The sequence below is a fragment of the Gadus morhua genome, chromosome 23, assembly GCF_902167405.1.
Source record: "Gadus morhua chromosome 23, gadMor3.0, whole genome shotgun sequence".
Taxonomy (NCBI): domain Eukaryota; kingdom Metazoa; phylum Chordata; class Actinopteri; order Gadiformes; family Gadidae; genus Gadus; species Gadus morhua.
In genome coordinates, this window is record NC_044070.1 from 20,499,458 (window position 1) to 20,516,150 (window position 16,693).

Here is a 16,693-nt window from a genome sequence, read left to right on the forward strand (position 1 = left end):
ACCACTGGCATTACACCTGTCATCCCTACACAATGGATTTTATGACCCGTCATAAATCATAAACAGGAAGTGGCTCTTGTGAATAGGGATACCCCCCTCCACCCCCACCCTCCCCAACCGGAAGTGTGTTCAGATCGGAATGGGCCCAAACGGCATATAATATCAACTACTCACGAGGTCCTGTCTCTCCTTGCCCGAGCCACATGGCTGAGAGAGCCCTGATTGAGTGGAGAAGCAGGCTATTCGAGCCCTGCTTCTCCACCTGTTCTTCAGGTGCTCTGCATTTAGTTAATTGGCCCCCTGCTCCAACGCCCTCAATGGCGCCATCTGGGGGTAGACTGCTTCCAGGGGTGCTGGGCCGGATCCGGGTTGCCACACTCCTCCACCCTTTGATGCAGCTTTGGGGCCTCGTGTTGGAGCGGCGGTCCTGCCTGAAGCGGAGCTGCTCCCGCTGCCGGCGTCGCCCGCTGCGTCGTCTCCGGCTGTGTCGAGGCTGCTTTGGAGGCTGGCGTTCACTCAAAAAATGGTCCGTAGCTTGGTCGAGTCCTCGGTCGATTCTCCGCCATATGTGGCGACCCGGCCCCAGGAATGTCTCTACCACTCAGGAAATCAACATTTGCGTTGTAGTAGCAGAGAATGGCCTGCGGGGCAGTATGTACATTGTTAAATACATGAATAGGCTTGGATTTAGTAGTAATATGGAGGTTTCATATTTTTACAAAATGGATTATGTGAACATTGCTGAATAACAATCATGTATATTAAATGTATTGCAGGAGTTTAGCTTGACACGAACCAAGTGAAAGGAGAATTAAATGAACAGCACCAAACATGTAGAAGTCAATGTGGGATTTTAATATATGAAAACAAAAACACTTGACAGAAATGTAATACAATTTTATAAAGGAAAGCAGAGGAAAACATTTTCCAAATTCATCTTTTCGAAATGTCACCAACATTCCGAAAGCAAGTGAAGAGGTTTGTGTAAAAGCAGTCCTCCCTGACCAGCTCTGTCCCTGACTCTGTCCCTGACTCTCAACCCTAACGCTAAACCCTCTGAGGGCAGGAAGACGCGCCTTCAGTGTAAAGATTTGAACCAGAGAGAAGGAAGAAAAGAGGAAGCAGTAGAGAGTAGTGAGGTTAGTGACAGACGTGAGGGAAAGGCGTGTGGAAGCACACGGTTATATGTCGGGTCAAGAAGATCACTCCCACTGGAGGTCAGTGATCCATCAGCCTCAGACTGCTGAGCTCAGCAGGTCTTCTGGAGGACAAGGCTCAGATGAACTGAGGAGACGGGACCAGCAGAATGTCAGGATCAGGGCAGGTTTAGCCCAGGTGTGTCTACCCTCGACCAAACAGGATCAGGTGAGGTTCAGCTCAGGTGCGTCTGCCCGGACCAAACAAGGACATTGATTAGGTTCATTATTCAAAAATGCAACATTATCTAAACCAAAGATAAGTCATTAAGGAGCAGGCAGGCTTTAGGGCGCCTTGCTCAAGGACACACTGTATTCTGAGGACTTGAATCCGGCACCATTGGTTTGAGAGTTGAAACCCCAACCCCCTACCTAGTCCACCATGTCCAGATAATGCAAACTTATGAGGAATCCTTGATGGTAGAGTGCTGGTGATCCTCAGGATTTTCCTTCCAGATGTACGGCTTCTCCATCAGTCCTCCAGATTCCTGGTCTGGTTAGAAACGCAATTTGTCTCTGATGTAAGGTAACAAACACAGGAGTAGTTGGGCTCTAATAACAAAGTAGTAGCTGTAGTTTGTCTGGTAAACAACCACAATAGAATGCCGGAACTTGTACTGGACAAACTAATCCTGCGTTACAACAAGTCCATTGTTTATTTTAGGCAAACTTACGAGGATCCTGGTTGGTGGAGCGATGTCTTCCTCCAGAGTCTTGGCTCCTCCATCAGCTCTCCACAGCCAGAGTCGTGGTCTGGAACAAACAGAGCGAGTCTGGCCCCAAAGTCTGGTAACGAACATGTAGTTGGTCTTATTTTTAAGCCCTTTATTCCCGGTTTGTTTGGTTAATACAAACTTACAATCCTTGTTTGTAGAGTGATGTTCATCCTCCAGATTCACGGCTCCCCTACCAGCTTGCCTCCTCTCCAGGAACACGTTCTAGTAAGAAAACACAGCGGTAGTTGGTTAACGCATAACAGCTGTATTTTGCCCTTTAAGTCAACCATGTAACTAAAAACAAACTTACGAGGAATCCTTGTTGGTCGATTCCTAGTCGTCCTCCAGCGTCTCAGCTCCTCCAGCAGCTCTCCTCAGACAGAGTCCTAGTCTGGAAAAACAGCGGAAGTCTTGCTTCAACATGTGGTAAAACAGATGTAGTCGTCTGGTATACATGGTACAAACGCCGGTAGTTTGTGGTAGCAGTGAGTGTGATGATCACTTCCGAGTCAAGCTCCATCTACCCCATGACAGACGTCCTTCACCAGGCAGGGCCTCCACAAGGCAGGTCCTTCACCAGGCAGGGCCTCCACAAGGCAGGGCCTTCAGCACGACTCCTCCAACAGCTCCTTCAGCACGGGTCCTCCATCAGCTCGGCTCCTCCATCAGCTCCTTCAGCACGGCTCCTCCAGACATGGATTCCTGGTCTGGTTACAAACCCAGTTCATCTCAGCAGTAAATCACCTGGTGACGCAACACACCCCACCTCCTGCATCTGAGGTTCACTTGTAAAATGGAATACAAATTTAAACACTTAAATTAGACAATGTCTGCAGATTGTCGCATTCAGCAATTCATCCTCTACGGTCGTAGGAGCACTAGTAACATTAATGGCTCATATGACTACTACATAACCCCCGTATGAATTCACTAAAATCACAGCTTGGCACAGATTTAAAGTCATAAGATGATCAAAACTAGACCTAAACTACCGTGGATTTTAGTGTTTCAGATGAGCTTGGTGATGGTTACCCTCTGGTCCGGTGCTGTGGGCCCCTGGTCTCCAGCCTCCGTCTCCGGTCCACCCTGGCACCACAAGCCTCTGGTCCCCAGCCTCTCAGCCTCGCCGTTCAGCTACAGCAGCAGGTTTATATCAGCATTTGCCCAACAATAAACTTAATTGAATCAACCGAAACAGTGTTGCACAATTAATTGAACTATTATTTTATAACTCAAGGCTAGAAAAGACTTGAGACCAGACATGAGCATCCCGTTTTCGGGAATGAAGACAGAGCTGTCCACAAGTTTAAAGAAGTGGTTCAGGCCATGCATTGAAACTGACCTGAGAAGACTACTCACACAGAGCACTGACCTGTTCTGGAGGACGTGGAGGTCTGTCTCTTGGTGAGGAGGTGGAGGTCTGGCTCTGGGTGAGGAGGTGGAGGTCTTGCTCTGGGTGAGGAGGCAGACACCTTGGGACAAACTACATGTTACCTTTTTAACCTTGTACAGTTCTAGAGTATCTTCTATTGTAACATGTGGGAATGACTGCCATTATTTTAGCTTTGATATTATGAAGTTGGTAACTGAACCAAAGTCGTTGTTTAACGTCATTCCATTGGGTAGGGTTTAACTTCTGTGGCAATTAATGACAGCAGATATTTAGAACGTACAAAAGTTGAAGTAACAAAGAACTCTAAGCAGTATCGATATTAAATCAAATATACTCAGCCATATTCAGGTGCTGGGTTCCGTTGAAGAAATGTCAAATTAGCTTCCACCTTGAAATGATTTTCAGCCTCCCCTGATGTCAAAAATGGGCCCGCAAGTAGAACGCCGTTTTGTACGCAGTGAGAGTCCCGTCACGTCATCGTGGTTAAAAGTACGGCGCAACCATCGGAATTTATCAACATATTGTACGACGTACGCATCAGTATGTATTTAATATCAGACTTAAGTTGTTTAAGATAGGGGCAACAATTCCCAATCGAAACCGACTGAAATAGAATAGGAAACGGCTCGAGGTTACGCAAATACAATCCAGAACGTTCCGCCAGATTCCCTCAGAGGACTCCAGTCCAACAAACTGCCAGGTGGTTTCTCATGGTTGTCAAGACTACAACGTTCTATGCTAACCATTGGGACCAAATCAAGTGACCGCACTCAGAACCTTCCACGGTGGGAAGCACAAACCGTCCGACTGGAATCCGAACATTCCGGCCGGAACCAACCAAAGAACAAACAGAACCAGCGCCTCACCTTGAGCTGAACGGAGGAAGATCCTGAAGTCCAGCGATGGTCTTCATTAAAACACAGCCAACAGACTTACCTTGAGGAGATCTGTTTGTTGCTGTTGGTCATTACTATTCAGTGTACCTTTACATTATTATGCACCCAGTGTGTACAAGTTATATCACTCAAAACCATACGAAGAACCAAACTACCATGTACGTCCCACAACAACTTTAAAACTAAAATCATTCAATACAAAACCGTGTATACATTTTACAATTATCTAGATTATTCCGGGTATAAACCATACAGAGCCAATCTAAACGTTGAGCAGAGAGCCGACCATAGCCCTGCAACGTCACCCTGACCGCCTCATCACCAACAGCAAATCATGGGCATCATCGTGGGCATCCGAGTGAAAGGACTGCCCATAATAAAAAGAAGCCCAATTCCTGAACTATCCAACCATCTTCATGGTTTAAAGATTAACAGACTGGACATTCCATTGTGTTCTAATCACCTTAGTCTGCTCCCTCGTTACTTATAAAACTCTACATCTCCATCACTAGAGTGTTGCATCCTACTCATGGGGGTGTGGTCTGAGTGAGCAGAGATACATGCTGGGATACAGTGCTGTCTGAAGTCGTCAGTTCTATAGACAAGCCCCTCAGGAGAAACCAAGTGTTTAAGAAACTGTCGTGACATCAGTTACATGAGCTGGAATATCCTTCAAGATGGCACCAGGATTCTCAGAGGAGAACGGTCAAGAGAAAGATGTGTGGGTTCTTCCCCTCAGCCAGTGGAACACAACAACGGTCTTCATCAGGGTACCATGGAATACCATTGAAACATTCTCCTCTTTATACCTTGAAGCCCCAGTGAAGGTTTCCACAGGGCTCTCCATCAATCCGGCCAGGTAGGAAGAGCCGACTCATTACAGGTCTGAAGGTCATCTTGAAAATCCATTTAGGTCCCTTTCCAACGTCACTCTCCTTGTGGAATTCCTTTGGGTGTCAATCCTCCATTGATCCTGATTGGTGTAGTCCTAATTTGAAGTCACTGATCTGAACACGCCGCTTGCATCCTTTTACACTCGAGTTGGATACTCTCCTTCCTGTTGGATACTCTCCTTCCTGTTGGATATCGCTCTGGAGCGTCGCTCGGGCTCTTCATGCCTACTGGAGGCCCTTGAGTAAACGTGTGGACGTCCATCAGGTATGATTTAGTTGACCATTCCAATATCCCAAGCCAATCATACAGACCCCCGTATGAACATTATCACGGTCAAAGCAAGCCGGACACACACATAGAACCCAGGACAGGCACGTAGAACCCCATGCCAGGTGTGAGTGGGAGACACACACACAGTAGAACCCTAGCGATGCTCAAAAAAACACACACACACACACACACACACACACCACTGAGCCATAAAAGGCCAAACAATCATGCAGGGTAAAAACCTCATGCCAAATAACATTCCATCGTTTCTCCCCCCACACCTCCTGCCAGGGCACCCATAACAGAACTACCAATGTCTCCAGAGACGTAAATTATGCACAACATTCTTCAGTGGCGTCCCACATTGGTGATGGATTATGCTTTGCGTCTCCAAAATATGTCCCAGGTTGATTCAACGTCTCTGAGGTCATGTCTTTGTAGTCCAGTGGTTTGCTGAATGAGGGGCCTTCACAGACGCAAACGGTGCAGCTTTAGTCAGCCTGAGGACAGGAAGGAGGTCATCTGTTCAGAAGACCACCCAGTGGAGGGGGGTGGCTCTTGAGGAGCAGGATCCATATGGGGATGGCCCCAAATAAGACCTTGGAAATGAAACCTTCCTGAGGAGTGACGATGCCTGGAGGGGACTGTTGAATGTGTTCCATGGTTCTCCGTTAGACTGAAGTTGTGTTTTAGCCGTTGAGATGAGGAGCCCCCTCATCTCCCCCTGGTGTTTCTCCTTCTGAATCCCTGTCTCCATCTTTAAGAACATTCCAGTCCATGTAACTGACGTCACGACAGATTCTCAAACACTCGGTTTCCCCTGAGGGGGCGCATCTACAGACCTGTAGACTTCACACAGCTCTGTATCCCAGTATGCACCTCTGCTCACTCAGACCACACCCTCATCAGTAAAGCAACACTCATGTGATGAAGATGCAGAGCTCAGGAGAGTAGAATGAAAGAAGACTGCAGATGTCAGAACCCAACCCATTGCTCCAGCTTACAACAATAACTTGGAGCCTGTAACCATTTTAACAAATCATTAAAACCAACATAAACCAAACACCTAAGTAACCCATGAACCAATAAAACATCCTTACTACGCAGATCAACCTTCAGGTAACAGGTTAACTCACCAGGAAGCCAAAATACATCAATGTGCCCAAGAGTAATGAGATATTAATGACTTACAGTTTGCAGTTCATCTTCATGGTTAAGTTGGGATACTCACAGAACTGCAGTTAAATATCCATGATAGACCTTTGAAGGAAGGAACAGTTTACTCATGGTCCAAATGAGAGTTAAACCACCACAATCCCCGATTTCCCTTCACACATTATCAGTGATTTATATTCAACATACAAGTCACGTCAGTTGTGCTTTGTAACACAATTCTACTCACATCAGGTTCAGATGAGATGCTCCTCTTTACCTCAAAAAGTCTCTAACCTGTGAAACAGGAAGAGATGTTCAATAAGTCACAACAGACCTCAACAAAACAGTACACACACACGTTGTGGTTTCTGTGAACACAACAACATACGTTTGAGAGACGCTACACTGCCAAACAGTGGAAGACACCACTGTACCGTCCGGCTCCCTCTCAAGTGAAACACACCAGATGCAACCAATTAACTAATTAAGAAAACCACTTGGCAGGCGAGCTGCGGCAGCTAATTAGTAAAACTCAATGCAGGTTCTGCGCCCTGTGGTCTTTTTGGCAACAGTGAGAGGCTATTTCAGCTCTGTGTTTGATCTTAAATGACCTCCCTCATTTTAATTAAAGGGATGAGTCGGATTTAGATTCATACTTCAAAACGAAAAAAGTCTTCTTTCAATTCACCTTACTGTGCGACACACAGACACACACACACACACACACACACGCGAAGGTAATGTAACCTTCATACACCGGACTTTCAAACCCAAAGGATGGCAAGGCACACAGTTGCAAATAGGTTTTTAACACATTCATTCCCCCACAGTGTCAGATAAGTGCCAAGTATACAGAGGAGGCCAACCCCCAAATATCTGAAAATAGTCAAATAAAAACATTCAAAACCAATTCCAAAAACAAATAATTCAATCAAAATAATCAATTATTAAATATTCTCAATAATAAATCAAGCATATTAAAAATCAATAACCGGTACTTCAAATAATGTCAATAAATCACATAATCCATTAGCAAAATAAATGCTCAATCAACAGGCTCAATCAACAGGGGGATTATAATACTGTGGCATATTGCAGGTCAACCATGAATGAACTCATCAAATATACAGCATGCATGTTAAAGTTCATTTCAACTTTTAGATCAGTGATTTTCACTAGTGCATTTAGGCTTGTCGCTCATTAATGTCCAATGTCAATGTTCAGTGTCCTCCTTTGACACAAGGAAAAATGGTTTGGCCCAAATTGGGCCAATCAGTGGCAGCAGGTGTTTCCTGACACCATATTTAAACACCTCAGCCCCACCGCGACTCTTTTAGTCTGCAGTACGGAGCCATGGTGAGAGGGAGAGATTGTTTGTGAGTGTTTGTGGCTTGAATAAAGAGCTTGTATGTATATTGTATGCTTGAAGGTTTACTGTTCATGCACTATCCATCAATGCGCGCTATTGATGGCCAGTTAAACAGACAGGGACAGTGGTCAAACTGTCACACACGCACACACCACAGATACACACATATAGATTCACACACAACATATAGATACAAACCATATGCACACACAAACGACCGATACAAACCATAGGTATACACCATATAGATACACACACACCATAGTTACACACCATATAGATACACGCCATAAGGATAAACACACCAAATAGACACTCATCAAAGATTAACTTAATATAGATAGATTCATAGACTCAAGAGAATAGATTTGGGTGGGGATTTCTAGGATTCATAAACATCCACTGCCTTAAGCTAACCTATTTATCCACGATAGCAGACACTTAAATCATAGTTATAATTGCATGCAACTTATTTATCTCAACGAAATTTCAAATAGTATACTAGATACATACAAATATATATAAAGCACAATATACGAAAATGAAATGGCTAAAGTTAATGCAAAATTATGATGTAGTCGAGTACAAACAGTCTACTCTCATTGCAGTCTTTGGAAGTTAATTCTGACTGATATACTGTTATCTTCCACAGCATGACGTAACACATCTCAGGAAGTGGTGGCGCTCCACTGTGTTGGAGAATCTCCATACTGAAGGGTATAGTTCTTCTGAAGCAGATGTGCTGTGAATTCCGATATTAACACAACCGTAACATTGACCTACAACAACTATGTGTGTGTGTGTGTGTGTGTGTGTGTGTGTGTGTGTGTGTGTGTGTGTGTGTGTGTGTGTGTGTGTGTGTGTGTGTGTGTGTGTGTGTGTGTATAGTCATTGCAGACGGTTTGCTCATTTCACGGAGGAGGGCAGAGACATGGCAAGAGGAACTCTACCACCTATCTTCGGTATCCCGAGGAAGCACTAAGTGTCCGAAATGGAGGAGACATAATATTTGTCTTTTCTTTGTTTCTTTATTTTTTTATTGGTTTGTTTGAAGAGAAGAGCAGAAAATAAAATTGATAATAATGGATACCAATTCCAAGAAAAACATTATTTGAAACGAAATGAAATCATATATTGATGGTTATTAAGCACACAATATACACTGCAAGAAAATAAAAATGCAGACGTTTTTTGCAAAGCAAACAATTTCTGTTCCCTCTTTCTTCATTTGTCACGTGAAGTTGTTCCCCATTTTGTTATACTTGTCCATCATTGCCAGTACGTTTTTTTTTTTTTATTAGATCAATATTAATTTAAACAAAAATAAATAAATATAAAGAGAAAAGTCGACTCTCTCTAACTTTCAATTCAATCTAAGTATTACAAAAAACATTTGAATAACTCGTATTTTAAATGACCAAAGTCAATCAAACATCCGTGGTGTAAAATGCAACATTGTGTTTTTACACTTGGGGGAGTAAGGAAAGGGTGTCCGTTGTCTTCTTCACTAAACCATGTTCATTGGGCCAGTAACTGATAAGCCATCTTCAAAAAAATGTAGGTCATGTTTATTGTGAAGAAATTAGGATGTGTCTTGCTGTCATTGTTATTATTCTCATCCTTATTAGAGAAAGAATAATAAATATTTTCTATTTCTGTTCCAGAGAGATTATCTTCTAGCCCACTTTGGAGCGTTTCGATCACATTAGGAGTCCTAGGGGTTCTAATTATCATTTTAATCATCACCATATTACTTTTTTAAACCTCCTGACTGTATGACCGGTACCATCAGACACAGCAGGGTCAGACTGGGTCGTAGGGGCCAGGATTCAACGTTCACGTGTCATTTATGTTTCTTTATTAGGCCGGGCTATTTCCTCTATTATCTCTTTGTTAAATCATTAATCTTGTTGGGTTGGATTCTTCTCTTGTTTTTTCCTTCCTCATACTGTTTCACCTTTTACCGGAAGGTGTTCAGAAAGGTACCAAAGCAAGGTGGTGCACACCCACACCCACACCCACACCCCCACCCCCACCCCCACACCCACACACCCACACACACACACACACACACTTTGTGTCTCCTTCGCGTTATTCTTGTTGGCCAGAACGTGAACTACATCGAGGTGGATTCACTGCCCCCTAGTGGCTCCACATGCAATAAGTAACAACACATGGCTTGATTAACAGACAGATGCGCATTATTTCAACACTACTTACAGTGAATATTGATATGAGATCAAGGAGCAGGTAGGGGATAGACAGTGAATACTGATATATGTGATTAAGGAGCAGGTGGGGATAGAGAGTGAAAACTGACATATGCGACTACATTAACAAATACAAATCATAAACAGGTGCACATATCTTTAATAACTTGACGCAGAGATGAGCAACGTTTGATACAGTCCACTGGGTAGGCTCGTAGACTGATCTATCCAGCACACATCTAGGTGGACACGCCCACCTGTGATGTCATAAGGGGCCGATTTCCAAAACGGCTTGTAACGGCTAATCACACCACACCTGGTGGCATGTCATGGGACCTTTAAATCTATGCGTTGTCCTCGCCCCAGGATCACCAACCCCGTAGCTGCCTGCCATCCACCCCGTGTGCTCCTCTGCCTGCCCTGCTGCCTGGAATCCACCCTTGCCGGTCCATCTCCTGTTGTTGTTCCCTGCCTCCTGCAGGTCGTCCTGTCCACCAACATCGCAGAGACCAGCATCACCCTCAATGACGCGGTGTACGTCATCCACTCCTGCAAGTAAGAAACCCGGTCATGATGTTTCTGAATGTGTCTTTGTATTGACTGTGTATATACTTTGGGTTTTGACCCAGTGTCTGAAAACAGGCCACATATATAAGGTGGCCTGTGTTCTATTATGTGCCTTTGGTTGCACCATGTACAGCACTTTGGCCAATGAAAAACAGTTTTAAAATGTGCCTTATAAATGGATTTTACTTACCTACTTACTGTGGGGATTGTTGATGTTTCCTTGGGGTTGGTCGACTAGAAGTGGACGCTGTGGACAGCAACGACGAGCTGACCTCTCTGGGACGCCCCGTGGCCCACCGTGGAGCCCCGCCTGGGCGAGATGATGGTCATGGGAGGCCTCTTCAAGGGAGATATCATAGAGGAGGGAGGAGGGGAAGAGGAGGAGGGGGACAAGGAGGTGAAGAAGGAGGAGGAGGCGGTGGAGGTGGTGGTGGAGGAGGAAGAGGGGGAGGGGGGAGGGGATGATGATCATGGGAGGCCTCTTCAAGTGGGCGTCCTGTTCCCCACCACCAGCACTCATTCCCATCTATTCTGTATCTATGTTTGAACACTGCGTCCAGAAGCCAAACTCATTTGAGTTACTAGTGCTCGTATTGAAGTTACTCGTCGCTTTTCCAACAGTTACCTGTTACTATTTTAACTAGTGACTTTATATTGTTGATCCTTGCTTCGTTAGATGAGTACTAGGCCCTGTCCCATTCCTCTCCCCTTAACGAGAACACTTCCCTCCACAATAAAGAGTGAAGTGATAGTGAAGATCGTTCCCTACGAAATGTGACCCCACTATAATTAATATTATGCAAATTAGCGTAGTGAACGTGCTCCCCTACGTCACGCGCAGCACCGACGTGTCCACACTACAGGAAGGAGCCTACTACTATTTTCATCCACGCTTGAAAATGTCACCCTTGTGTCGAAAATAAGACAACCTACACATTCAGATTGTACAGTTAAATCCAGTCTACGGATAAATAATTTAACATAATGTATGTTTGAGAAATATGGAAAAATAGCCGCTTGCTGAGTTCTCAACGTGTCCTGGGTCATACGTAATACTCCCTTGGCTGTAAGTGAGGTACCGGGCTGGCGAGCTGCCAAGGGACTTTAAGGGGAAATAGGCCCTCTCTCTTGCCCCTAAGTATTGGATCACCCTACCCCTCCGAGGGAACGCACAACTTCTAGGGCTAGGGCTCAAATCTAGGGCTAGGGGAATAATAGGATGGGGCCCTAGTTACTATTGCAGACCTTCTAGGCGCTATGAAGGTTATACGATGTGGTTTGAATTAAACAACACATGACCAAACCAGCAATTTTAAAAATCAACTCTATTCTAGTCTTCACTTCGTGTGTGTGTGTGTGTGTGTGTGTGTGTGTGTGTGTGTGTGTGTCTTTTCTTTTTATTTACTTTTTGTTTTTGTATATGCGTGTGTGGTTAAAAAGTCAGACTCCACTGTTGTGTGTGGTAATAACCTCTCCACACACTGATGAAGGGGTGAATGGAGATTCCACTGTTGTGTGTGGTAATATCCTCCCTCCACACTGATGAAGGGGTGAATGGAGACTCCACTGTTGTGTTGGAGGTAACGTCTCCATAAGACTTGGAGGATTTCAACTGAACTAACGGGAAGAATAGTATGAACACACAAGAACGTTCATTTGACCCACTGAGTAGTTTATTAACATTATGATTTATGAACAATTACAAATCATAAGGTATCTTGAATGAATGAACATGTTGACTTGGTCCCAACAGAACACAAAGAAACGATCTTCCGTTTAAAGTAATTTACAACATCGTTACCCTTTCCCATAGAACTCTTATCATCATTCATGATTATGTTGTTAAATCTGCTTTAAAATCACGTTCCATGTCAGGCATGGCAAAATATAAACTGATTTTGGATTCCTTTAAAACGATGTTGAAAATATATAAAATATTGTAGTAAAATAACAATCAATCAACATTTAAAACGCATTTTACATTAGAAAGTAATGTACAACCGGCTTAACCCAAAGGAAGTTCTTCCTTTCATGGTTTATGCTGAACCTTCCAGAAGCCCAATAAAATGCAGCATTTGGAGTTCAGTGGAGTATTTAAATCAGTCACAAAGTGTTGTACTTCCACTGAACGGGTTGACCCCTCAGAGCACCAACAGCTGCTGCTCAACAACCCGATGCACTACAGGTACGTCCATGGGTCCACAGGTATTCAAACGTCCCCCTAACAGCTGGTCCTCAACAACGTCAGGACTGTGAGGACCCCCCAGACCCAAGCGGCCCCCTCTAATCTGACGCTCAGCAACCCAGCTGAACACAGAGAGGGCTGAGAGATGAATTTACCACCGGAACACAGACCTGATGTGGGTTTAGATCCGTGAAGGATGTGTGAGTGTGTGTGAGTGTGTGTGTGTGTGTGTGTGTGTGTGTGTGTGTGTGTGTGTGTGTGTGTGTGTGTGTGTGTGTGTGTGTGTAAATAAGTCTGTGTACTTGTGTGTGTGTGTGTGTTTATAGAGTGCGATGTGTTTGTTTGTGTGTGCGTGCGTGTTAATTTCCGTGTACATATGTGTTTGTCGGTTTGGGTGTGTTTATGACTGTGTACATGTGTGTGCTTTTCCATGGGTCTGTGTGTGTGTTTGTGTATCTACAATGGACACTCACACACTGGAAAAAGTCTTTCATTGAACCAATTAAAAAAATGTAGGGTAATGGTTCACATCTATATTACATAACTTGAGCCAATGACAAATATATAGCTTGCCTCAAACAATATTTCCTATGTTCATAAAAACAAAATAATACAACTTGGCACCAAGTATAATTCTATTCTTTGAATGAAGTTAATACATTTAAATCGTATGTTAAATCCTAAACAAAAAAATATTGATTCACTCCAACAATTGTTTCTCATTTAAGAAATATCTATCAGAAATAATTTGTTTTATCCAATCAAAAAGATTACAATTTAATCAAACAATTGTTTCTCATTTAAACATAACATATTTTTGTATACATCATCATCATCATTTTTTCCCGCTCGGCGCTCGCCGCTTCATGGCCTTGGGGCGCTTCTGCTGGAGAGTTGGAAGTCTCTGTTCCAGCATCAGCAGGATGTCTGGATTCGACATCACATCGCGACATCAGTCAGGGTTAGGTGCTTTGTCAAAGACACCTCGATACTCTGCTTGGTGAAGCCGGGGATCGAACCAACCTTCAGGTTACCAGCCAACCCGCTCTACCACCTGAGCTACTGCCGCCACACAATATACAATATATATTAACAATCTAAATGGCAGAGTTAGGCCTACTCCAGACCTCCCTCCAGACACAGAGACTGTCCTAGCTCACAGAACCAGTGAGTCATCGTCACTCTGGTCAAGGCTCTCTACTGCAGGTTCAGCTGTAGGTGCTACCTTGAATGAATAAGCAGCTGATGTTCCAAAAAGCTTCAAAACATGATCAGGCAGCTGGTGCTCAAAGCAAGCATCACCTGACAGCTTTAATCCACTCTGCTTTAATCCATATCGGATGTATAGGATGGAGTTTAAGGTGCAAGGACATCCGGTTCCTGAGTTTGCTTTTTACCACGAGGACTGAGCTGCCTGTAAGTGCGTTGAGACGGGGGAGGGGCCGCGCAGGCACCCGGTGCTCGTTGTGAAGATGTAATAGCGATAGTGCTTTCACCTCAAAAAGTCGCCAAAAGTCACCAATAGCAGCTGAAAAAGAAGCTAGATTTGTCGCTTGTCGCTGTTTTGAAAAAAAGTCGCCAAAGGGGTCTGAAAAGTAGCTAAATATAGCGACAAAATCGCTAAGTTGGCAACACTGCGGTTTGGTCCAGTAGTCGTAAGCGTCTTTGTATTTAATGCGCATGCGCAGGCTTGTACGTAAGCTTGAAATTGTACATTTGTCTGAACAAATATTTCTAAATTGAGCTCCTAATCAAATATAACAGTGTTTTAGGAAGAAAACAAAAAAAAAAATATTTGGATTGAATGACAAAATTATTAATCAGTTCCTTAAAATTTTACGTTTTTGTCAAAATGGATATTTCTTAATTGAGCTCATAATTAAAAATATCTATATTTCACAGTATTTTGAAATAAAAAAAAGTTATTTTAAAAATAAAACAAAAAATGTTCATTTGAATTGAATTACAAAATAATAATCAGATGAAGTACGGCTTAAAACCCTTTTTCCAGTGCAGAGACGCTGAGGAACCAATCTCATCTAAGCAGAACCCAGGGAGGAGGACCTCCTGGGTGAAGGAGGCCTGGAAGGTGTGGATGTGTGTCAGTGTGTCTGAGGACCCCCCTCCTCCTGGGGACACTCTGTAGAAGGACAGAGAGCCAGCGGGCCGGTCCAGATACACTCCTACTCTGTTAGAGTGAGGGGGGGGGAGACGTATAACTGTTGAACTACCGTTGTGACGGGCAGTGTAGGCAGCATCATCGTCGTCATCGTCTTCATCACAATCAAGACTCCAGGACTTGTTGTTCCATCCAAGCACGGCGTCATCATCCCCTAACCCTCTCCTTGTCATTCCTCTGTATGCCACTCCTATAAAAACCCATCCTCCCCACTCTACCTCCCAGTAGCAGCGGCCAGTCAGACCCTCTCTACACAGCACCAGGGGGTAGTCGTCAAACCTCTCTGGGTGATCCGGATACGACTGGTCCACTTTAACCAGCGTCACCTTCCTGATGTCCTCAGACAGAGAGAGTTGACTGAAGGCTGTGTTTGGGTCCAGTGTGAGTTCACAGGCATCTGACAGGAGAAACATGATTAGGCTGCTAAACCAATATTATTAGTTATAATTATCATCATTATTAAATAAACAGCATCACCAGCTCTAATTGAAATCTAAGGTGAAACACATGCATCATTCAAAACATGTTAATATGATTATTAGGTGCCATAGCTAATGTAATGACAGGAATTAAAACAATATTATAATGATTATAATAGCGACAAGTTAATAGCATAATTTAATAGTTTTTGAATATAATAAAGACATGTAATTATGATTAACAGTATCCTGATTATTAGGTAACCCTTCCTTTTACAGTCCCCTAATTACTAGGTATTTACCCGGTACATACATGGTAAATTATAGTGTATTACTGTAATTACCACTGGTAATAAGAAGGTAAATACAGAGGTAGTTACCCGGTAAATACATGGTAAATCATATTGTATTACTGGGTAATTACCACTGGTAATAAGAAGGTAAATACAGAGGAATTATCCGGTAAATTATAGTGTATTACTGTGTAATTACCACTGGTAATAAGAGGGTAAATACAGAGGAATTACAGCTGATGTACCAAGTAAAACCTTCACTATTACCCATCAACTCAACTAAGTAGCGTGTAGTTGTAACTGTTTTAGGTTGGTAATAACTCCGATATTGTGTACTTCCTAGGAAATTAGGCAACCAATTCTTAGAAACACCCATTATCCAAGGTTTATGTTGGTAACAGCCCAAATTTAATGATGTACTATCTAGAAATTAGCATAGTACTTTAAAATAAAATACTTTTTCTTAGTTATTATTCATAGCTACACCCATTTAGAAAGGGTTTATTCGATTTACCACTATGGAATTACTTACCTGGTAACAACCTCTGCAGGAATCTGTTTTCCTCTAGTGTCATGGTACATCTTCTTAAATACTGGGTACGAAGCCGTTTGTTTCCATGGTATTACCAGGGTTCTTACCATATAATTCATAATAGATACATTCCATTATCCATGCGGTCAACACAAACTTGTACCATGTACGTTCTGCGATGTTACCAAGTAAAACACGACAATTTACCCAGTAATTAAGCTGAAACTGTACTGTAAAAGGAAGCCTCGTTTGTTTCCATGGTATTACCAGGTTCTTACCAGATCATTTGTAATACATTATTCCCTTTTCCATGCAGTCAACACAAACTTGTCCCATGTACGTTCTGCGACGTTACCAAGTAAAACACGACAATTTACCCAGTAATTAAGCTGAAACTGTACTGTAAAAGGAAGCCTTGT

General features: G+C 43.3%; 1 long non-coding RNA gene across 2 annotated transcripts; it reads right to left on the reverse strand.

Annotated features, from left to right (window-relative positions):
- Positions 1-1,319: 1,319 nt before the first annotated feature.
- LOC115537749 (uncharacterized) lies at positions 1,320-2,097 on the reverse strand. 2 transcript variants are annotated; one of them, XR_003974848.1, is made up of 4 exons: positions 2,056-2,091; positions 1,871-1,982; positions 1,569-1,689; positions 1,320-1,387 (listed from the first exon to the last, which is right to left on the reverse strand). It is a non-coding gene; the product is annotated as an uncharacterized LOC115537749 (long non-coding RNA). The 2 variants fall into 2 exon arrangements; XR_003974847.1 differs by having other exon boundaries at positions 1,871-2,097.
- Positions 2,098-16,693: the final 14,596 nt, after the last annotated feature.